Source organism: Monodon monoceros, unplaced genomic scaffold, assembly GCF_005190385.1.
Source record: "Monodon monoceros isolate NGI ecotype Baffin Bay Population unplaced genomic scaffold, NGI_Narwhal_1 Super_Scaffold_18, whole genome shotgun sequence".
Lineage (NCBI taxonomy): Eukaryota > Metazoa > Chordata > Mammalia > Artiodactyla > Monodontidae > Monodon > Monodon monoceros.
In genome coordinates, this window is record NW_021703774.1 from 174,573,506 (window position 1) to 174,598,736 (window position 25,231).

Here is a 25,231-nt window from a genome sequence, read left to right on the forward strand (position 1 = left end):
TAAAAATAGCTGGTTAGAAACAGTGGCACAGTCAAGTTTATACTGGTTTTGCACGTCAGCAGCAGTAGTGACTTGACTTGTATGCATGTAGTAAAATGCCAGTTGATATTCCTTCCTTTTGCATTGTTTTCAGGATTTCTTATTGGGCCAGTTTATGCTTTGCAGAAACAACTGTAGTGCTTATGTACAGGTGCAGATGACCAGGTTCTTTTTATGTGGTCTCAGGAGTGAGATTGGAGAATGGCTCTTGATTATCTTTATAAGAAGTTTTTGTTGTTTTACTAATCACCTTTTATTTTTTTAAACATTTTTAATATATTAATATAGGCAGTTGATATTTTACACATATGGTGAGCTTTCTGTATTTTTTGATATTACCACCCAACAAAAAACAAGAGAAAGACTCTTTAATACTTGCATCTGCCTCCTCATATAAATGCCTTTTCTCTTACAAGGATTTAATAAAAGTCATTTTGGAAGAACTCAAGTTACTAAATCTTAATTTTTTTGGACACACATACTACTGTTTGTTTGCTTAGCAAAAGAAGGTTTTCATAAATTAGATGTAAAACATAGGAAAATAGTTTGAAACATTACCTAGGAATTTTAAATACGTGAGGGGGGATGGTAAGAAAGACATGCACATTCTTTATTAATCGACCAAAATTATATAGAAAAACATTATCAAGATCGAAGCGTTTGAACAGTTATTTTCTCCTTTTGGTTTTAGGTATTTAGCTCTTACTGTTGTCTTTTTTTTGTGTGTGGATATTTTATAATGAGAAAAATTATGTAGAAAACTTTTTACCTATTTGTATATTCTTTCACTACCTATCTAGGCAGTCTCTCTTTCATAGGCTCTGCTCTTTCCATAGGACGTAATTCTCACGTTGAATAGGTAAGGGGAAATGTTCAGTAACGGAATGTTCACCTTTTTAAAAACATGTTAGATGTGAAGGGAAGGAAGTAGAACAATTAGTATTCATGCTGAAGTGTGCTGGCGGCAGATGCGGGGTACGTTTTGATCTTTGAATGGAAAGGAAGAACAAAACATGCTGGCAAAAAGTAATGTCTGAAGCAGTCTGGCTTTTGGGGGGAAAGTTTTCTTCAGTTTTGTGAACAGGCTTAAATTGATTGCATAAACATTTATTATTGGATAAGTAATATTTTATTTATGTGATACACAAAAACGTTAAAAAATTAAACCACTATTTAATAAATTAATTAATAGGCTATTCTACGGAGCAGTTTTATTTTATTATTATTATTATTTTTAGCGGTACGCGGGCCTCTCACTGTTGTGGCCTCTCCCATTGCAGAGCACAGGCTCCGGACGCGCAGGCTCAGCGGCCATGGCTCATGGGCCCAGCCGCTCCACGCATGTGGGATCTTCCCAGACCGGGGCACGAACCCGTGTCCCCTGCGTCGGCAGGCGGACTCTCAACCACTGTGCCACCAGAGAAGCCCTATTTTATTATTTTTAAAAATATTTATTCATTTATTTATTTGGCTGCATCAGGTCTTAGTTGGCAGCACATGAGATCTTAGTTGCGGCATGCGGGATCTTTTGTTGCGGCACGCAGGCTTCTCTCTCTCTAGTTGTGGTGCACAGGCTCCAGAGTGCATGGGCTCAGTAGTTGTGGCGCACGGGCTCTAGAGTGTGTGGGCTTAGTTGCCCTGCGGCATGTGGGATTGAACCCGCGTCCGCTGCATTGGAAGGCGGATTCTTAACCACTGGACCACCAGGGAAGTCCCGGGAGCAGTTTTAGTTTTATAGAAAAATTGAGTGGAAAGTACAGAGAATCCCCACATGTCTCCTCCCACCCAGTTGTCCCTGTTATTAACATTTTGCGTTCGTGTGGTACACTGTTAGAGTTGATGAATCAGTATTGATACCTTGCTATTAACCAAAGTCTATGGTTCAGTGTTTGTGTTGTACATTCTATGGGTTTTGACAAATGTTTAATAGCATGCATCCACCATTACAGTACACGCTGAATAGGTTCACTGTTCTGAATACGCCCAGTGCTCCACCTGTTCGTCCCTCCTTCCCTTAGCCCCTTGCAACCGCTGATCTTTTTACTGTCTTCATAATTTTGCCTTTTCTAGATGTCATGGAGATGGAATCACAGAGTTCGGAGCCTTTTCAAATTGGTTTCTGTCACTTAGCAGTATGCATTTAAGCAGTCTGCATGTCGTTTTGTGGCTTGCTGGCTTCCTTTTTATCACTAATAATATCTCATTGTTTAGATGTACTACAGTTTATTTATCCAGTTACCAGTTGAAGTACATCTTCCTTCTTCCAAGTTTTGGCAGTTACAAATAAAGCCACTGTAAACATTTGTGTGCAAGTTTTGTGTGGAGATAAGTTTTCAACTCATGTGGATAAATACGAAGGAGCATGATTTCTAATCTATGGTAAGAGTATGTTGCGCTTTGTAAGAAACTGCTGTACTGTCTTCCAAAGTTTCTGTACCGTTTTGCATTCCCAACAGCAGTGAATGAGAGTTCCTTTTGTTCCACATCATTGCTAGCATTTGGTGTTGTCATTATTTTGGATTTTAGCCCTTTTTATTTATTTGAAAAAATTAAAAGTATCTACTTATTTTCTGGTGTCAGCTATGTTGCGGTTTTGATTTTCTCTGCTATTTACCATAGAGAGGGAGAAATGAGGACCATAAATATATTGCATATGCCTCATTCTCCATCCTGTAGGGGAAAGGCATAAAGGTATAAATTTGGGAATACAATCTGTTACACTTTAAAAAGAATGGGCATGATGCTGATACAATGATGTTAGGTTATGGTTCATGTAAAATGCAGTAGTACTGATTTCTTAGTGGTTCCGTGTAAGCTTTATTTCCTCTTGGTTACCTGTGTTCCTCATTTGGCAAAGGATTTCATTTTATGAAGGGAAAGGGATACTTTGAATTTTTTTGAAATAAGCTAATTCTGGCCAAAGGTCTTTATCTGCTAGATACTTATAAATGTAAATAAAGATTTATATTAATTTCTTTATTGTAAGACCATTTATCGCATGGTCAGGGCACTCAGAGATGAGGACCATTTGATCCTGCCCTTGGAGGTTATAAATTGCAGCAGTGAATATTGGAGGGTTTACTATAGGGTAGATACCATGCAGTTCTGAAACGAGGTTAGAATTACTTGCCAGCTATGCTTATTTAGAATGTTTTTGACTTTGCGTTTATCCAGTTACTTATTGGAATTTAACATCAACCTAATTGTGTTCTATACCTACCCACAGCCTTGGTTGTGAAGATGATTTGGATAGGTTCTCCTGGGGGTTATGCAGTTCATTAATTCCTTTGTCAAGGGTTCTTACCTTTTTTTTTATCAGAGAGTCCATTGAGTATTGGTGTAAGCTGTGGTATTTCCCCCAGAGCAGAGTTGTGAACATTTGCCTACATGTCCACAATACACAGTTGCAGGTAGTTTATGGAACTCTTGCAGCCCATCCATGGACGTCTCGTTTAAGAACTCCTGTTCTGGTGAGCCTTAAATCTCTGTTTGAATTACTAGGAATCCTTTGTATCTCTTACTTTTGGCAGATTTGCTTACTCGAATAGTGTGGTGTGAGACCATTGACCGGTATGGAGCCTGTGGAGCTTGCTGTTTGTGCTCCCTGAACGGCTTTTCCAGGGGTACCTGAGGCTACTGGCCATGGCAGATTGCTGTCTCTGGGCGGACCCACAGGAGAGACTTTTCTCAGGTCTTAGTTCCAGAAGGGACTGACCTCCTGAGCATGTGATTTGCTTCTACCTTACGGATTTAGAATCCTGTGACTGATCAAATTTCTTCTGAGGTATTTGCTTATAAGATGTTGGCTGCATCTAACAAATGGTATACAATGAACCTGAACACCTATTTCATGGTTCCATTTTCTCAATCCTCTCGCTTCCCCTACAATTTTCCTTTTTCCCAAGAAAAAGAGAAGCAGTATAGTAGTATATAGTTAGAGCACAGGCTCTGTAGCCTGTACAACCTGTGAGACCTGCCATGTGGCCTGAGGGAGCCTTTTTCACCCCTGTGCGCTCAGGGTCCTCTTCTATAAATCGTTCCTACTTTGTGTGGCTACTGTGCGGGGAAAATGGAGAGCTCTTAGAGCAGTGACTGGCACAGGCAAATGCTGAATGAGTCTTAGCTATTGTTGTCAGTCCAGTTCCCTCATCTGTTTAAAATTTTATTTTATATGGTATGAGTATCAGTAAGCTGCCTTAAGTAAGCTCTTTTAAAAGTAAGCCATTCTTTAAATCTCCCCTGCCCCCTGTTTATTTTTTTATGCAGAGGTTTAATTTCTGCCTGAAGACGGTCATTAAATATGTTGAGCTGGCCAAAAAGTTCGTTCGGGTTTTGTTATGGAAAAACCTGAATGAACTTTTGACCAACCCAGTATTATGTAGGGGAGTGCTAAGGGGGCTGAATTGTGTTCCCCCAAATTTCATATGCTCATCTTAACCCCGAGTATTTTGGTATTTGGAGGTGAGGTCTTTGGGAGGTAATTAGGTTTAGATGAGGTCGTGAGGGTGGAGCCCCATGATGAGAATGGTGTCCTTATATGAAGAGAAAGAGACCCGAGTTTGGCCTCTCACTCTGCCGTTCTGCTGTGTGAGGACACAAAGAGAAGGCCGCAAAGAGCAGGCGGGGAACTGAATGAACCGGATTGGCCAGGACCTTGATTTTGGACTTCCCAGCCTCCAGAACTGTGGGAAATAAATTTCTTTTCTTTAAGCTGCCCAGTCTGTGGTATTCTGATATAGCGCCTGAGCAGACTAATGCAGAGAGCACATTTCATACATGCAGAGCAGAAGGCTATCAATAGCTTATCACAGAGACAGCTTTTCAAGAGTGAAATGGGGATGATGCTTCTCTTTGCAGAAGGCTTTACCCCTACTGGATAGCCTTCCCTGACCTCTGGTTGGTCCTCACAGCTACCTTCTGAAGGAGGCAGCACAGATGCTGGCTGCTTGGGCTACGGAGTGAGAGAGCCAGCTCAGGAGAAGTCAGTGGAGTTGTCCACGTCCACAGTTTCCGTTTTGGAACTGGCTGAGCCTCTTTAGTAGCTGTGTTTTCTGACTTCTATATCCATTGATCCTTCCATGAACACCTTAATATTGTCAGTTCAGTCTTATAATTCTTTTGCTTAGAAGAATATAATCTTCACTTGTAGTCTCTATAGGAATATTATTTTCATGGTTGAAACATCAATGGTGAAATTGTTGAATTTATCTTTACTGTCTCAGGGAGAAAAATAGAATTTATGAGTTCTTTGGCCTGTTGGTTAGATTTGAAGTATAAAATTTCTGTGAAGTGACATAAGCCTGAGAAATGTGATACAACCTGAATTGGTACTTATGACATTTTTTTCTTTTATTTTGGTCCACATATTGGTTTGCCATTCAGTCTTGCTGATGAGTTTCTAAGATGTAGGAGTTTTTTGGAGCTATTCACGGTCAAAAGATTGCTATTCATTTTGGTCAAGGTGCTGTGAGTATGTCTTGATCAAAGGGATGAAACAGGAGGGCTAGAACCTACAAATTTAAAAAACCCCAACTTCAAACCTGCAGCCAAACCCTGCCCTTCATTGTGAATGAGTTCTGGATCCCTACAAGGTTAATATTTATGAGCCATCAGAACATAACTGTATTTGCTCCATTTCCCATTAAATTTTAACAAACTAAAAAAAAAAAACAACAAAATTTTACTTCCTGAAGATAAAATGATATATTTGAGACCAAAAACTTGGAATAGATGTAAAAAAAACTTTATTGAGGTAAAACTCCCTTAAGAGATAATTCATCTATTAAAGAAGTGTACAAATCGATGGCTTTTAGTATATTCACAGAGTTCTGCCATCATCACCACAATATAATTAGGAATAGATTTTACATGGCAGTTTCTGGTGATTAATTGAATGCTCCTAGATAATCTTTTATGTGTAAATTTGTACTTCTGTGAATAAGAATATAACTTATCTGTATGCTTTAGTATTACAGTACATAATTGGTTGAAGGCATTCAAACCCATCTTTTGTTTACAGTGGTCTGACAGAAGGGAGTTAACTTCAGACCAAGGTTATTAAATCCTTCAGTGACTGATGACTCCCTTCAAGGGATGATAAAGCAGTTATGAATATGGTATGAAAAGGGTTGTAGTCTCTTTCAGGATATTATCTGGAGAAATTGCAACTTTCCCAGGGCATAGTTTGTATATTTGATGTGCTCAAACTATGTTTAGACATTTGCCATTTCCAGCAGTTTGTGTTAAAGAATGTTTCATTTGTTAGTAGAAAGGCTGATAGCTGGGTATGTCTTATACTAGGGGAATTTCCTAGTGTTGGTTCCCAGTTAGTTCATAAGATTCGAGTGGGCCCTTAAGGCTGCTGAGCAGTCATACTTTTTCCCCCTCCTGGTCCATTCACTTGCCCAGTTTCCTAGATGACTGTTTCATACTTCCGCCCCGTCTTCATGCTGGGTTTCCTGCTTCAGTGAGAAAAACCAAAGCAGTCCGCAGAGAACTTCCCGCCCATACTCACCTCCCTGTGGGCCCAGCTTGCAGCACAGACTCCGCCTTCCCACTGCCTGGAGGTAGAGCAGCAGAGCTCTCACCCTGCAAGGCCGGTCCAGCCAGTCCTGCCCTCTCAGTAGTCATTTCCTGTCTCTCGTATCATTGTTTTGGGCTCTACTGGATCATTCTCAACAGCATACAGTTTTTCTGCTTTTCTTCCATCTTAAGACAAATACAAAAACAAAATCTCCCTCTTTTGACCCTGCTTCCCCTGTCCACTGTTGCTTATTTCTCTGCTCTGCTTTGCAGCAAAACATCTCAGCAAGAGTTTTCTGTACTTAAGGTCTCCAGCTCTCCTCTCCTCTCTTAAATCCATCACCCATCATTCCAGGGAAACCGCTGTGGTGAAGATTACCACGTCCTCTGCACTGCCGGTTCCCTCTCCTGGAATCTATCTCCCCATATACCTGTGTGTCCTCACTTTCAAGTCTCAGTGAGGCCTGCCTTGACCCTTGGTCTTTGCTCCTGGTTTCCCTTTCCCTGCTCTGTCTTTTTCCCTAGAGTATCCTCTTTTCACAAACTATATGTGTATTTATTTTCATTACTTATTGCCTTGTTCCTCCCACTAGAATGTAAAGTCCTGAAGGGCAGGGATTTTTAACTGTGCAGTTCACTGGTATATCCCCAGCATGTGGAACAGTAACTGACACACAGAAGATGTCTGATAAATTATCTACACTGTGCCCTGGGACTCACAGCTTTAAAAATTATCTAAATGAATATAACTAAAATTTTATGTCTCGTCCAGGTCTTAACTCAGCTACCTTCTTCACATGTCCAACTCGATGTCTGATAAGCATCTAAAACTTAACACACCCAAATGGAACTTCTGATGTTTTCCCCCTACACCACACATAGCTGTGGGGTTTTTATATTTTAACTTCTCCAGTTGGTAGGATTTCCTTGTCACCTCTTTTCTTTGGTGTATAAATTGTACCACCTGGAATGCCAGAGGTGGACTGCAGCAATCTTAGGTTGTTTAGTTTCATCTGGCACTTTTAAAGCAGTTACATTTTTTTGAACGTTGAAAAAAAATTTAAACAGTGATGTACAAATGAAAAGAAGTCAATGTCCATCATTTAATCTACTTTAATAACTTTTTTACTGTAGATTCCATAGAACCATTAGTTAGTTTTTTGATGTTTGACGCTTGGAAATATGGTTTTAGCTTTCAAAGTAGAGTAAGAATATTTTTAATCAAAACTTTGATTTATAATTGCCATCTACTTAGCAAATATAAAATACTTTTTAGAAAGCTTTCCTAAGTGTAGTGGGTAAACTATTGAATCAGGAAATATGTACTTAGAAGTTCCTCTCTGGGAGAATCAAATCAGTCCTCTTAAGATCCGAACTTGAAACTTGTTTTAGCGAGACATGGAGTTAATGGCATCTCTTCTTTAAATGCTGATCCGGTCTCACAGCATCAAATACTGAGGTAGCTTTCTTCCAGTTGGACTTAAGTTGGCAATTACATTTACTGTCTACCAGCAAATCATTAGATTTCTTGCCCATGAAACTCTTTCAAAGACTCTTATCCTTGTAGGTTAATGTATGTTGATAGTTTATAGGACAGTGCTCGGGCACTGTAAGCAGACTTGTTAGGTGGAAGAATTACTAGTGATTTATTTAATATATATACATATTTGCTTTAGTATTACATTTCCCTAGATGATAGAGATCAAAGGAACTTGCAACAATGTTTTTTCTTTTTTTGGAACCAGTAAGCCAGCAGAACAATCCTGTTTAGCCTACTTCAGTGCAGTGGTGTCATAAAGAGAATCGCACTGTGATCAGACTATACCAAGACAACCCAGCTGATCAGTGAAAAATTTGGTTGGTATTTGATAGATGGGAAAAGGGGGAGGAAATTGCCTGAAGTTTTTACTTTTAAACGAATGGAGTTTCCTTTCTGGGTCCAGTGCCTTGATGCGGGATCTGTTTTTAATAGTCATTTGCAAAAAGTTTAGTGTGTGTGGTAGGTCTGTGATGAGCTATAAAGATAGAGAAAGAATCCTTGGTTTACAAGTCAGATAATACTACTTTTCCTTTCTGTGTGACACTGAAATACTCTAAACTTAATCCTCAGTGTAATTGAGGTAGGACCATAATTCCCATTTAACAGAGGAGAAAATAGCTGAGAGGTCAAGTCACCTTACTCACTGCCCCTCAGTACTTGGTTTGATTTCCATGTCTGATGTTATTTGCACTACATCACAGCCTCCAGACTTGCTGGAATAGATGAGCAAGACACAGCAAAGGTGGACCACTGGGAGGAAGATTTCTATAGACTGAATGTGCTTGAATGTGTAGAGGCGGAGAGGGAGAGAAGGGAAGCTTATACATACTTTGGATGTGGTTGATTTAGGTAGATGACTTGACCCTAGAGAGAATCCTTAAGAGACGGGTTTTGGTCATATATAAATATGTCTACTTCTACCTTGTGTATGGTCGTATTAGAGAATTGTCTGGAGAGGCAAGGTGATTTCACTGGACTTTTTCCAATAATTTATCTTTAGAATGAAAACATTAATCTGATTTCAGTTTTTCATTTTCCCAGGAGATCCCCAATATGGTTTACCAGGGATTAAGTCTTAAAATAAAGTGGCCAGGGATAGTGTTTGTGTTCAGTGTCTGCTTTTTAAAAGTCAGTTCTAGCATTTAACGCTAAAACACAGGAAGCAAAGCTTAGTCCAGTGACAATGCTAGGATTAATTTTACTTGTTGAAATTAATGTTTCCTTGATAAATACACCATTTTCAGGTTCTTGGTAGATGAATTTAACTGAGGACAGATTACAGATTATTACATTAATTCATAAGAATTGTGCGAAATCTGAAAACAGAGAAAAAGAAGCAAACTTGTTTTCACTGTTAGATGTCCTGGCTTGATCGTATAGGTCCCCCACCTTTATCTTCAATGCCTTCTCTTCTGAGATTAAAATCAAATCTTAATATGTTGACGTGTAGTATTCAGGTACTCTTATAATTAATTAAGTTAAATTTCCTTTAACTTCTGTAATGCTCGTTTGAAAAAAAAATTGACGGAAAAGTTTTTCTGGTTTTCATAGCAATATAAACAGCAGGTAAAAATGTACTCAGAAGTTAAAAGCTGAATTCGTTAGATTTATCAGTTGGGATCTGAAGAGGATTAGTTAAAAAATGGGCTTTAATCAAAAACTGATAGCTTGAATTGAACACTGTGAATTCTGTACTGCAGCTCAGGAGGTTAGCTCTAAATATCTGGACTAGGAAAGAGGTTTCTAATCCAACTTTGCTATTTATCCAGTTTGTCTTCTGTGTTCACTGGCGTTGCAGGAGGGAAAGTGGGATGCGCAGACCTTGTCATAATGGTGGGGTGGGGGGGAGGTGAGGCTGGAGGGCACAGATTGTGCTTGATCTTGATTGTCTTCTGTAGGAGCCACAGTGATTATTTAACCAAGTACTGTTGAACTTGATTATTGCTTAATTCATCATTCTTGGTTCTTTTAAATCCCTTGTGGAAATAGTGTTTTGTTGTTGTTATAAGTCTGACGCTTAGTGCTAATATAGCAATTAAAAATTTTTTTTTCATTGGAGTATAGTTGATTTACAATGCTGTAAATGTATGTGTGTTTTTTTTTTTTTTTTTTGGCTGCATGGCATGCGGGATCTTAGTTCCCTGACCAGGGATCAAACCCTCGCCACCTGCGATGGAAGTGTGGAGTCTTAACCACTGGACCACCAGGGAGGTCCCTAATATAACAATTTGACGGAATGATTTCATAAGCTTGTGCGTTTCAGCATTAATTCTGCCATGTGAAAGGAAGGAAAGGTTTTTTGTTTATGTCCAGGACATTAAAAAAAAAAAGTTTATTTATTTTGACCGCGCCGGGTCTTAGTTGTGGCACGCGGGATCTTTTAGTTGCAGCATGTGGGATCTTTTTAGTTATGGCATGCGGGCTTCTTAGTTGTGGCATGCATGTGGGATCTAGTTCCCCAACCAGGGATCGAATCCAGGCCCCCTGCATTGGGAGTGGAGTCTTACCCACTGGACCACCAGGGAAGTTCCTGCCCAGGACGTTTTTAAAGTGAGAAATGATTTCCTGTTTAATGACACTGCCTTGCTGCTACTGGCTTTTCTAGGAAACTTGTCTATAATTAAAGAGAATCAAGATTTAATATGCCTAATGTATTATTTGGTGGACTGATTCATTGAAAATGCACTTGGTCACTGACGTATGCTTTTAAATTTATTTAATTATTGGCTGCATTGGGTCTTTGTTGCTGTGTGTGGGCTTTTGTCTAGCTGCGGCGAGCGGGGGCTGCTCTTCGTTGTGGTGTGCGGGCTTCTCAATTGCAGTGGCTTCTCTTGTGGTGGAGCACGGGCTGTAGGCACGCGGGCTTCAGTAGTTGTGGCTCGCGGGCTCCAGAGCACAGGCCCAGTAGTTGTTGCGCACGGGCTTAGTTGCTCCACGGCATGAGGGATCTTCCCAGACCAGGGCTCGAACCCATGTCCCCTGCATTGGCAGGCGGATTCTTAAGCACTGCACCACCGGGGAAGTCCCTGAAGCATGCTTTTAAAATAAAGGCTTTTGGCACACTTGAACCATGAAAAAATTTAAGTTGCTCTTTAGCATGTCTCTAAATGGACATTTTATTTAGTATCTGTCTTTTGTTACTAAGATCCTCTAAGGACAATTGTAAAAAACTAAAAAACTAGTATTTTAAACCTGTTAAATAGTATTGTTAACCTGGCTTTGAAGGAGGGCCTGTGGAGTAATCTTGTTTGTTTTTTGCTTAAGATTAAGTTGAATAACCCCATAGAGTTACAGTTGTGATGAAAAAAAATCAGATAGGTAGATATATTTTGTTTTTATTTTCTGCCATAAATGAATATTTTCTGTTTTATACCTTTATAAATACCTTTATTGGTATTCTGTCAAAAGCAGCTCCAGTAACTCCGGGGAATGGTTTTCCCTGAGGCAGTCAACAGCACACAATTTGTAGAGTTTCTGTGAGTTACTGAAGAGGTTTGTGGCAAGGTATTCCCACCCGCCCCTTTTTTTCTTTTTAGCAGGGTTCAGCAGTTTAATTTCTCTAGTCCTTACGTAGAATCATTAGATCTAAGTAGTGCCCTTTGGTGCCACTCTCAAGGAGAGAATTAGGGAAAAAGTGAAGAACAAGCCAGGAGAGAGACATGGGATAAAAAGGGGCAACAAGGGGGCAGAGGTGCATATATGGGGTGTTGAGTTGTAAAATACCTGGGAAATGGGTGCGGTGGGGGGTTGCCACTCGGCCTCATTGGGCCCCCATATCTCCGTCTGTTCGAATGTTGAAGCTTAGATGTTCTTACTCCTACAGGTATTTGGTACCTAAAATATTAATAATTTGTAACATCTCTTACATTTGGTTTACCAGGTCATTCAGTTGAAGTTTGTTGAATCTTTCTAATAGAATTTTAGAGTCCTATTCATTTTTTGTTTTTTAAGATGAAGAATTTTAAGGTGAAAGAAATGAGGTACAGAGTTGGTACATAATACAGCCTAACTTCTGATCGGCGTCTTTGGACTTCACCAGTGCTCATTCTACCACATCATATTATTGGGTAGTTTTATTTCCCACTTGTGAATCTGTTATCTTCCCGAGACTCAGAGTCTTGATTGCTCTTTGGATTGAGTTAAGGCATGTGAAAGAATCCCTTGTCATTCTAATAAAGGTTTGGTGAACAAAACTTGATTGAGGCTGGTGTACCTGTGAAACATGCATCACTACTTGCCTCTATAATTTTTATTCTAGGTTATATTATTAGAGCCAGCATTTTTCTTAAATGATTACTTGCATGCTTCACATTCCTGGATATAGAGACATTAGTGAGTTAGTGTACTGTTTTCTTTGTTTTGTAGATAACATTAATTTTCATCATCTGTACATTGGAAGGCTTATTGTCAATAAATAGTCAACATTTTGACCTCAAAGAAACCAGGAATTATATTCATAAAATGAGACATGGCCACAATCATTTTGAGAGAGTTTATGACGGGTTATACTCAGTTGGACAGATTATTAAAGTCAGTACCACAACAAAAATGTACATCCCCCTGCCCCCAAGAAACCACATAAAATTTTCTTTCTTTAAAAAAAATAATTATTATTTATTGGGCTGTGTCGGGTCTTAGTTGCGGCACGTGGGGTCTTCTTTGTGGCATGAGGGATCTTTTGTTGCAGCATGCAGGCTCTTTAGTTGTGGCGTGCAGGCTCAGTAGTTGCGGTGCGTGGGCTTAGTTGCCCTGCGGCATGTGGGATCTTAGTTCCCCAAACAGGGATCGAACCTGCGTCCCCTGCATTGGAAGGCAGATTCTTAACCACTGGGCCACCAGGGAGGTCCCCACGTAAAATTTTCATAGTGCCTCAACAGAAACTGGTTGTATAGCTTAAGGAGCGAGGTCAAAGGCTGTGCTTTTGATAGCAAAATTTGTATTGAAATGTGAAGAATTTATTGTATCATATTCCATAAATGATATAAAGGAAGTGAGATGTAATTTACTTGCGATTATTTGTTGTGAAATAACGAAGAATATAGAGCCTCACTCTTATAGACAGCCTGTAGTGTAAGGAAAGGAACAAGTCCCCATTTCACACATGAATAAACAGACTTAATCTCCTGATATGAACGAGCCACAGTACAGGGGACAGCCTGGGGGTGAGGAAGACAGAAGTCTTTGTCACTTAGCCAAAATAGGCCAGGATTCAGAGTAAATGAGATTTGTGATCAAAGTAAGCCTTAAGTCTCATTAGGGCTCTGCATGATTGTGCTGAAATGAGAGTGTAGCGTACAGAAATGTTTCTGGTGTGAAGTTTATTGTACTTAAGTGCCTACTTTTCAAACCTAGGACCAAGTTGCGTACTGTATTTGCCCACATCTCTCAGTATGAATATCGGGATGTGAAATAATCAGTCTCAGTTTCTCCTTCCATTCCTGTCTTACTTCCTTAATGCTACCCTGAAAATTTCAACTGTGACTGTATGTCTTTATTTTTCCTGGGGTCTGTGAAGATCTATTTGATGTAATTTCTGTCTGTGCTGGTCTTAGAGTGTAGGTAAGTTCCATTTTATTTTCTTGATTTAATAGAAGGTCTGTGATACAGAACCTTAAGTGTTACCCAATCTCAAATTTTGTTTAGTAGCACATTTTAATCTGTGGCTGAATTTAGGTATTAATGATTTTAGGTTTCAGCTCACATTTTATATTTACAGGGGAAGTAGAATAATGTATAGAATGATTAAGCTATGTAAATATTTGTACTTTGCCACAGTGTTAGACATCCTAAAGTCAAATATTTGCTCTAGAAATTAAAGCTTAGCTAAAGAACCAGCTATTTTACCTTTTAAGATAGATAAGATGTGGTTTCCAAAACTTCATTTTCAAAGCACCTGACAAAAATATTAAGAAAAAGACTCCCTGGTTACCATAAATAATTTAGTATATGAACAGCGAATCTGAGATTCTTGTGATTTATTCCTTGTATGTAAAATCCATATCTGGTCTGGTTTGGAATTGCTCGCGCCCGCTGAGAGGGGCGTAGCTCTTGGCACCTAGCTCTCTCCCTCCTCCGCCTCCTCCCCTCTCTGGTTTTCTTAGCGCATGGTTTCTGTTTGCTTTTTTGTAGGTTAGAAATGACAGTTTTAAAAGCCCAGGAAATTTGTTTCTAGAGACCTCCCCTCCCCGTTTTTAGCATTTCTATCTCTCTGTACTTATAATTATTTTATGGTAAATTTTCAAATTTCCATTTTCTCTTTTGTTCTACATGCTTTCCTATTTCCTTTCTCTGATTCTCCACTCAGGTGGTTGAGCTATTGGACATTTTGTCCTATATTTACCATTTGTAGAAAACACACGGTAATGTTTTCTTGACTGTATTCCTGCAAAGTTGACCCATAGTAGTAGGAAGCAGTTTTGTTCTTTTATCTACCTGTGTCCTTTTCCTGTGTTAAAGTGTTTACAATTCCTGAACAAGAAAGGGTATTCTCTCACTTCTAAATTGCTAAGGTTTTTCACACCCAAGTGGGGAACTGAGGGTGGTATAATTCTTTTCCTTTTATCCTGGCTGAGGGCTTTTTCTCCCAAGGATCCATTTAAGCATGGATGTTATATTTCACAGTCTTTCTTTGCTTTTTACCTTGAAGTCTACAATGCTGATTCTCACGTCTCAGGATCTAAGATTTCCAGGTTCGTCCCCCACCCTTCTTGCCCCCACTCCCCTCCTGTCCCTGTGACTTCAGGTGCTTGTTCCGGAGTTGCTCCTTCATGCTGTCAGCGTCCTTCTGGAAACATTTCCTACGGGATCCTTTGCGTTCAAGCCAAAATTCCCTGGGGAGAAGTTGCTTCCACAACTCTGCTTTTGTTTGCTCTCTCAGATTCCGAAACTCTTTCAGTGGAAAGGAATAGTTGCTCGCAGTTTGGCCTCCTCTCATGGCAGATAGCTGACCTTTCCCCTCAGAGATCATTGGTACCTGGGACTTGCAGGATGGAAGGAAGTGCCCTATAGAGAAATGCAGCTCATACATACACTCAAGGTTTCTTTTTTTCTTCTTTGTTTTTGTAATGAAGTGGTAACCAAAAGCTAGAATGGTCATCACTGAACAAGTTTATCTGGCTTTCCCTACTTCCCCCCCACCCCCACCCCCACCCCCCAAGTCTCTAGGAAAAGGGTGTTTCCAACATTAAATCCATTGCCACACCCTTGTTATAGCACTCCCGTCAACCTACCTCACTGAGCAAACAGGTCTCCCCTGATTATTGCTTTAAAGTTAGTACTGTAGTATTGCATTATGGAAAGACATTTATGGTTCTAATTTTAGAGAAGGACTTTATTAAAATATCCCTGCCCAAGGTCGTGAGTTTTTCTCCGCTTTGCCTCTTTTCCTATGTAAAAGCAGCCTGTGGTAATCCACGCAGGTGGCAGATAAAACTAGCGAAGCACTCAGCGAATGCTTTGAGATATTTCAGTCATTATTGAGAAATAAGTGGTTAAAAACATATGCTCCTAAGAGCTCTAGTTTTGTAGAAAAACAGAACTCTGCCTGTCATCTTGTGTTATAAATACAGAGGTAACTTACCAGCTTTGCAGAAATTGGGGCTTTGTTTTTATTATGAAGAAAAATGTGCAGCCTCCCACACACCCTCACAGCAGTTGCATAGCATTGGAAAAATCCTCCAAGAGCAGACAGACTGATGGTTTTATCCAGACTGTCATTATGTATGGCCTGTCTGCCAGAGACTCTAGGCCCTGAACTGGGAGTGAAGGCAGAATGTGTGGAGCAAATCAGAGGAGATCAGTTTGGAAAGGGAGTTTACAAAGGAGGAATGCTGACAGTGTAAGATAATGGAACCTGTGGTTCTCAAACTTGGCAGATGTGACCGTGTTGGAGAATAGCTGCAACACAGTGAAGAAAAATGCTTTCTTGCTCTTTTTCCCCTCAGGTCAGGTTGTGTAAATTGCTGAGGGATGGAAGACCAAAGCCTTAGATTGTTCTGAGGTTCCCTCTCTCTGTCTTTTCTAAGAATCATAATCTGTTGTTAAGGGTAAAAGCCACTGGGTCCATGTTTATGCACGTTCTTGTTCTTAAATCAGTTAGAATTGATTAAAGGGAGTGGTTTGTTGATGAAATGGGAGTCTTAATATTTTTATTTGTACACATTTAGATCTAGATCAGCGCTGATAGATTTCTCTATGAGGTTGGTAATGTTCTGTATCTGTGCTGTCCACCATGGTACCGTCAATACTAGCCACACACGACTGGTGAGCGCTTGAAATGCCACTAGTGTGACTGAGGAACTGAATTTTTAATTTTATTTAATTTTAGTATATTAAAATAGCCACATGTGGCTAGTGGCTACCATATTGGACAGCACAGCCCCAGATGAAAGCTCTTAAGTGATTCACATGGCTGTCAGTGAATAACATTGAAGGGCATTCTCTCATGTACAGACATGTTATAGTTCTGAGGACGTATGCTTTTATTTATTTATTTTTTAGAGAAAGTTGGAATGAAAGGGTGAGTATAAAGGTACTATTGGTGTGTGACATGGAGAATTACAAGTTAATTTTTAAAACAAACCCCCCAAAGGTAGCCTGTTTTAATCTATTTAAGAAAAACATTAACGAGAACTATATTATTCTGCTTTAAGAATCTGTGCCCTTTGATTATAAGAGGAAAGCTTGTTAGTGGGTAACGAAAGATGAAGTCTAATTAATAAATGGATTTTGTTCATTCATCAAATATTTGATTGCTTTCAAAGTTAACATGGCACAAATTCCTGCTCTCAGGAATCTGAGCAGAAACCAGGATAACGTGCTTGTATAGCCAGAGTAAGGTTGGAGTGGGGAAAAGTTCCCAGGGGGCTGTGAGAGCCCTTTAGAGAGGCTCCAGGATTCGGAGCAAGCTTCTTTGAGAACTGATAACTCTTTCTGTTGAACAATACAAACTAAAACAACGAGAACTGATAACTCCTTCTGTTGAACAATACAAACTAAAACAATGTTCCTCGGACCAGCTAGATGTATTCTGACACAGCGTCTTCGGCAAAATGTTATTGAGTTCCTCTGTGTTGTGGGGTTCTTAGATGTGTAGAACATGGGCTGTCTGTTAACTGATATCTTTGATCTGCTAGGTATTGTGCAGGTTAGTGCCTTACATGGGTTATCTTATTTATTCCGCACAACTCCTCTATGGGGTATGCTGTTATTATTTTCTTTATAGATGAAGAAACCAAAGTTTAGACAGAGAGATCAACTGCTCATGGTTATAAAGCTAGCAAGGACCAGGGTGTGTTTCTGTCAGCAGGGCCTTATAGAGAAGATGAGAGGAGACAATATATGAAACATATGAGCTGGTAAATAATAAGGTATTTTGCATTTGTAATATGTTAAAATGCTAAGTGTAAAATACAGACTATGCTTGCAGAAGGAATTAATTAAAGAGGGGCAAGAAAGGCATGGCACAGTTTGGAGGCATCATGGATTCCTTCTCAGACAGTGTAGGGCTTGGAGTGGACTTGAATAATACACAGTTATTCAACAAATGTTTATTGAGCTGGCAGTAAAGACAGTGTGAGCAAAGGTGAGAGAGTGAGAGGACCAAGTAGGGGTAAATGTAGAAGGCTTTTTATTGGAGAGTCGTCGGGGAGCAGGGTTATGAACTGAGGACCAGAGAGGTGGTTTCCTGAAGGAGGAAATTGAACCTCATGTCTTTCCTGGAAAGTTTTTTGTTTTTTTTTAATTAGTATACAGTTGACATAAAACATTATATTAGTTTCAGATGTACAACATTATGATTTGATATTTGTATATAATGCAAAATGATCACCACACTAAGTCTAATTAACAGTTCCCTCACTACATATAGTTACAAATGTTTTTTTTTCTTGTGATGAGCACTTTTAAGATCTACTCTTTTAACAACTTTCAAATACAGTCAGCCGTCTGTGTCCGTGGGTTTTCCATCCACCGTTGATTGAATCTAAGGACGCAAAACCTGGGGATATGGTGGGCCAACTCTATTCATTGTTTTAGCAATTTTATGGAAAGGACTTGAACATCCGTAGAATTCGGTATTGGTGGGGGCTCCTGGAACCAGGCCCTCTTGGATACCAAGGGATGACTGTGTACCATACGGTATTGGTAATATAGTCACCATGCTGTACGTTACATCCCATGACTTTTGTAACTGGAGGGTTGTACCTTTGTCCCACTTAGCACATTCTTGAATGTTCTTGAATGAGGACATTAAAAATTGAGATAAAAGGTAGGTGTCATTTGTGTTTATAGAGAGAATTGAGGTCCAAGGTAAATGAGGGCACTGGGAATGGAGAAAAAGATTGACGGTATTTTCCCAGATGTTTTCCTCCAGATACATGTGATTCAAGGTAGTGGCCACTTTCTTGCCATTATCTCCAGCCTATTACGTGGTGCTCATCGGTTTGATTTGTGGGTCATCTCTGGTGACTACGGGGAGGTCCACCTTTCGCCTTGGCTTGGAGCCTGGGTTGTGGTTAGGGCACACCGAGGCCAGAGATACTGTCACTGCCTTGGCACCATAAAGTGGTTTTAGGCATCTAGTCTCTTTTTTTCTTGAGTTCTTGTGATCCCCCTTCTGTTTTAATTTAATGTTCCACTTACGGGAGTTGATTCCTTTCCCTTGCTGTTGAGTGGCAGATTCTTTTCTTTCCTCTTTTGGTAAAAAATACCTGATTTGCTTTATTTAGTTCTTTCAGCTTGCCATCTAAGAAGGTTTTGTGGAGTGAATCATTCTTCATGTGGTTCTGTAGTCCGAGTTGATGTTGGTCTCTAACATGTGAATAGAACGACCAGTGAATAGCCTGGATTATTTTCTAAAACCTGATCAGTGGTTAAGGCTCATGCTGATGTGGTAGATATTTGGGGAGTCAGATTCCTATCAAGAACTCCTGATATTAAGTGCAGTTAAGTTGTAGAATTTCTATTACTCTTGTTCACAACTCATACTGTTCTAAGGAAGAATGAGAGTTTGCATTGATCGTTTATATGTTTTGTAATGTGGAGATGAATTACACTGGGCGGTATGCTCTGGATATTTGATTCTGTTGATAAGCAACTTACTGAACAGTTTTCTTACGCACAGACTTCTTAGACTCTTTAGTATGACAAATACACTGTAAGCTGTAAGAGTATTTGTAAGCAATGCATCCCACACTTTACACAGAAGATTTTATTGTTGCGCTCGTTGGTTTGGGGCTCTCTGTCATAGGGTCTCCAGATTCTTTTTGGGGGGGATTTATTTTGGCAAATGCTTATGGTGTCTGTGTTTAGCCCTATACTCTCCATCTAATGCTCTTCCCAGGTCATCTCATTTAGTATTCATAGATACTATATGACTTTGACTCCCAAGGCCTTGCCTTGGTGTCTTCTCTCCGGAGCATCAGGTTGTCTTTTTAGCTGCCTAGTAGATACCTTAGTCTGGATGGCTCTGTATTAGCAGCCGAAACCCAACACTTTGCAAAATTGAAATCTCTTCTCCATTTAGTCACATGCATCATTCCCCCCGTCCCCATCCCCTTGTTGTCCAAACTAAGGATGGAAGCCCTTACGTCATCTTCACTTCTCTGTCTTTGATTCCCAACTGGTTGATTACCAAGCCTAAAATCCATTGGAATCACTAATAGTATCGTCCTCCTGTTTTGATCCTGGTGGAGAGTAAGAATGGTTTAATTGTGGATGTGGTGATGGGGCTCTCAGGATGCTTAAAAATCTCTTCTGGGCTACCCTGGTGGAGCAGTGGTTGAGAGTCCGCCTGCCGATGCAGGGGACACGGGTTCGTGCCCGGGTCCGGGAAGATCCCACATGCCGCGGAGCGGCTGGGCCCGTGAGCCATGGCTGCTGAGCCTGCGTGTCCGGAGCCTGTGCTCCGCAACGGGAGAGGCCACAGCAGTGAGAGGCCCGCGTACCGCAAAAAAAAAAAAAAAAAAAATCTTCTGTATTATTGGGAATCTCTGTGGATTTTTCATTGGTATGAAGAGCTGCCTTTTATATCACTGCTTTTTCTACATATTCTGAAATTCTGTAATATTCTTAAAAATGCTTCTTACCTGTTCGTATCATATAATTTGTTTAAAAAAATATCAAAAGTGACAGACCTTTAGGGAAGAAAGAACACATCATATCCAGCTGCTTAAAAAAAAGAAATCCAAAACAAAACGGTAAATTACCAATTGCTGAAAATGGCACATATGTCTCTAGGTGGTTAGACATACTGTTAAGTCAATTTGCAAGTTGCAGGATAAAGCAGGCAGGAGAATAAAGAAAGGGATCTGTGCATTTCCCCAAGGTGCCATAGATTTGATAAAATTAGCTTTAATCAGAAGTGGCAGTTTTTCCACTGAAAGCATTTGAGAATAAATTTCTCTGTTTTCTGACGTGAGAAAGAAGATTTCTTTTGAGAATGCTGTTGTGAGCCTGTGCTCCATTTACATTGCAGCCTTCCAGGTTGTGTTCGTCAGTTGCTTTTGAAATTTATGTTCTCTCATGTTGAATATTGCCTTGCTTGCATTTTCCGGGTGTTCTTAAAGGTCACTAGAGACTAGAGCTCTTCAGTATACGTTTACATTGGGCAGTAAACTGAGCTTCTGATGTTTCTGTGGTTGTGGAGTATGGAATGAATATTTTGCTTGTAGGTTTAATTTTTCCTTGACTACAAAATTGAGGAGATTTGTCAGGGGAACTTGACTTTGAGCAGTTAGGATACAGACCTTATTTAATCAGGCAATTCAGTTGCTCTACTGTCTTTATCTTACACTATATAAGATGAAAGCTTAGAAAAAAATACCTGTGTAGTATTGATTAATCCTGCCAACGCGTGGCCAATACAAGTCTTGTTAGCAGATGGACTTGCCTCGGGAAGAAATGCAGTTTCTGCCTCCTTCAGCCTTGCTCAGTGTTAGCACAGTTATTGTCCTTAGGTATGACCTAGTCAGTTGCTTTCACACTTTTAAAAACTTAGTTTGAAGAGCTCTGAAGACATAGCTTTTCTTTTTTTCCCCCCTCCCTGTATTACTCTCCTACTGATGATAATGTTCAGGTCTATAAATCAAAAGGTTCTCTTTTAGTCTAGTGATGGTTATAGAGCAGTGTTAATAATTTATAAATGTCAAGATGAGCCCTCTCTTAGGCCATTGGTCTATAGGAAAAGCTGCAACTTTTGTACATATTATTTAATAACAGTTTGTGTTTTAAATTATAATGCAATAGATTTAATTTGGGTATGTTTTAATATGAACTGTAGCATTAAGCTCTTGTGCCCCATTCTTTAAAGAAACATGATTTTCAATTTTTCTTATTTTGACACTTATCTTTGGAGCCTTTTATTTGTTTCACAAATCAGTGGGTTTCTCAGTAATGACCTTCTTTCCAAGATCTTGGCAGACACTTGCTTTAGAGAGGTGTCTGTCTTTATTGGAAACCCGATGTAGACTTGATGGCATTCTCTTCTCATTCCCAGGAGGGCCTGGTCCTAGAGGTAAATGAGTTTTTATTAGAGAATCTGTTACATACTTAGCTGGACTGGGGTGTATTATCTGTGATGTAGGGCCATTATATCATCCTCTAAAGCTCGTTGTAGTAAACAAATTAAGCTATACATAATAATAGGGACTATTTTATTCTTGAGTGTATGGCTGTTCCTCTTATCAAGAGGGTGAAAATGAAAAAAACATACCCTCCATATGAATTTATTCGATTTATTGCTGATTATGTATATTCAAGGTTTTTTTTTGGTAGATAAACTTGATATTTTTCCCAGGGCAACAGATAGAAGAATATGCTGGCATATTCTTACGAGTTATTTTTATTGTGTGAGGGTACTCTTTGGAAACTGTGAATTTACAATGGGGTTAACTTACTGGGGCCAGAAGCCAGGTGTATCTCAAGCTGAATATCCAGAGAGTTTACTGCAGTGGGAACTTTAGGTGACATTCTATAGGTCTGTACTGTTCTATACTTCCTTTCATAGTTTCCTTCTTTCTACTTGTAGTTTCCTCACTTTCAAGTTCCAGAATGGAAAGTGTCCGTTCAGCTTATTAGCGCCCACAGATTTGACTGTTGTGCTTTTTGCTGTATGTGTCATATGTCACTTGACTGCTCTTGGCAGTCTTGGGTACCATTCCTGGTCATGGAGAGACATTAGTGCTGAGAAAAAGCTGGCAGTGCTGCCTTCATTGCTGATGAATGATAGAAGCTAGATAGTTATATGTAAGAATCCTTATTTAGAAATCTAGACTCTCTTACTAGGCAATGACACCTCCCCTCCTTTTCTGGCTCTTCCTACTCTGAATGTTAGTGTTATCAGTCATTCGGTGCCCAAAAGTATGGGGAATCTAAAACAGTCAACTATAGAATAACATGCTTGCACTGTCAAGATTACCTGGAGTTCATGCTTCCTACTGTTCCACGTACATAAAAGATGATATTTGTAGAGAGTACTGGGTAAACTGGAGATATTTTGGGAGTGTCCGTATAGGACTTTGTGAAAAATTCATTACGTATTTTCCCCCATTCTTTCATTGACAAATATAGTCATAATTTTCTTGATAATGCACATGTATTTTGAGTCCAGTTAAACCTTTTCGTATCAAGTATTTAAAAACAATACGCAGGCTTCCCTGGTGGCACAGTGGTTAAGAATTCGCCTGCCAATGCAAGGGACACAGGTTCGAGCCCTGGTCTGGGAAGATCCTACGTGCCGCGGAGCATCTAAGCCCGTGAGCCACAACTAGTGAGCCCTCGTGCCACAACTACTGAAGCCAACACGCCTAGAGCCCGTGCTCCGCAGCAAGAGAAGCCACCACAATGAGAAGCCCGCGCACAGCAACGAAGAGTAGCCCCTGCTCGCGGCAACTAGAGAAAGCCCGTGTGCAGCTACGAAGACCCAATGCAGCCAAAAATAATAAATAAAATAAAATAAAATTTATATATATATAAAAAACCCAATACGCTTTTTTCCTCCTACTTGACTCACCAGTTCTTTAGGATTCAAATTATGACACCAAGTAAGCATCACTAATGAGCCTATTAAATCTCATTTTTTTCTGAAATTGAGCTTTTGTTTCGAATTCATATACTTAGTTACTACGTTTTCTTTTTTCTTTTTTTTTCTTCCTGTGGACTGTACAGTATTCAGTTTAGGGCCTCAAAAATGTTACTTAAGAAAACTATTTTTAAAATCTAGTAACTCTCCTTTATTAATTTGCAAGGTAAAAACAGTCTCTCCTCCACCCCCCAAGTCTTCATTTGAATAGCTGCTGTATTTCCCTTTGAAACAGGGGCGGGGAGTGGAGTGGATGTACCTATCTTGAGTGACTTCGTAAAGTAGAAGCCAACCAAGACTGTAGCAGCCTGGGTTTTATTAAACACAGCATTTGGTAACATCATTAATATGTAATTTGTCTTTAGGCAACTGTTACATATGTAGAGGGCTTCTTTGTGAATAAAACAGGGTATTGTTTTCACCTCAGCATTTTCAGAACATGGTCTGAGACAGTCTTTCCATCATCCTATCACTGAAACTTCACCTGCAGTTTTCAAATTTATTTGGCCTGTCCGTAATACCTTTTATTTGCTTCAGAGTATTCTCTTGCTACTTTGAATGTTTCATCTCCTGTAGTTTGCTTCCACGCCACCCAGTCATCCAGTCTCATGGTTGTTGGTGTAGGGTTTGTATGTTTGAGGACTCCCAGATTTAAATCTCCAGCCCAGAACTTTCTGACCTCTCAACCTGTACCCATATTTCTGCTTAGATATTAGGCGTCTCAAACTTAACATGTTCCAAAAGAATTCCAGTTTTCCTTCTCTTCCCCATCAGTAAATGAAGCTCTGCTCTTCCAGTTGCTCAGGCCCAAATTGCGGCCCCTTCTTTGACTCTCCTCTGTGTCTCAAATCACATCCAGTCTGACAACAGATTCCGAGGGCTCTACTAGCAGAACCTGCCCGCAGTCTGACCTCTCCTTGCACCTGCACTACTGACACCTGGCCTGAATCTACAGTCTCATAACCCTGCAGCAGCTGGAGGGAGTCTGTTAAAACGTAACTCAGATCATTACTTCTTTATGCCAAAACCCTACAAAAGCTTTTCTCTTATTTCAGTGGATGCAGCATGCACACCGCCCCCGCCTGCCCCCCTTCCCTCTTCACCTCTGACTTTCTTCTTTGCTGTCACTGCTTCAGCCACCTTGGCCTTTTGCTGCTGTTTGGATGTGCCCAAACTGCCCCTGTCTCAGGCCTCTGTACTTGCTTTTCTCTCTGCCTGGAATGCTTTCCTCCAGATAACCGCACAACTTGCTGCCTTACTTCCTTTAGGTCAAACGACCCCTTATCAGTGATTACCTTAAATAAATTACCCCGCCCCGCCCCATTCCCTTTTGCCCACCTTAATTTTTTCTCCATAGCACTTATCACCAGGTAATATACTAATATATTTTCTTGTTTGTTTGTTGTCTGCTCCCTCCCCTACTATACTGTAAGCTCTCTGAGGTTAGAGATTGTGTGTATTCTGGTCGCGCATATATCTGTAGCTCCTAGGGCAGTGCTTGGCACCTAGTAGGTGCTAAATAAATATTTGCTGAATTAATGGAGGAATTGACAGCGACTTTGCTCAGGACATTGGTGTTTATTTGATGATCAGTGTCACAACTACAGCATTTCAGTGTTGTGGTCCAGGCCGCGGGACTCCCTGTACTCCCACCCTCCCTGGTCACTTGCTAGTTCTTGGCATCTTGAATTGAATAATTCTAGTGGCTCTTTTGCTTTTCTCTTTCAATGACATCAGGTTAACAAAGATGGCAGTGTAATACATCTGGTCAACCTAGAGAGCATCATACCCAGTTGGGACAGCTCAAAGAAAATGGCAAATTGAGTTCTGGCTTAGATTTATGCTTTTCTTCAGAGCTACTTTTCCTTTTCATCTAGGACTCAGATTCTGAGTGTTTTTAGAAGGACTGTTCCGGTGAGTTTTGCGGGTTTTTCCCCTTGATATAATTTGTACCCATGGATTAGAAGTGTATTATGAATGCTTTTGGTTTTTCATATATGTGTGAAGTGTAACTGTGTTAAGTATAAAATCCACCCTGTCATTTCCTTTCA

The 25,231-nt window shown here is 40.0% G+C and overlaps 1 protein-coding gene across 4 annotated transcripts in view; it reads left to right on the forward strand.

The window, feature by feature from the left end:
- Positions 1-25,231, forward strand: part of RERE (arginine-glutamic acid dipeptide repeats) — a 426,438-nt gene that overhangs the window by 127,435 nt on the left and 273,772 nt on the right. The window lies entirely within an intron of this gene.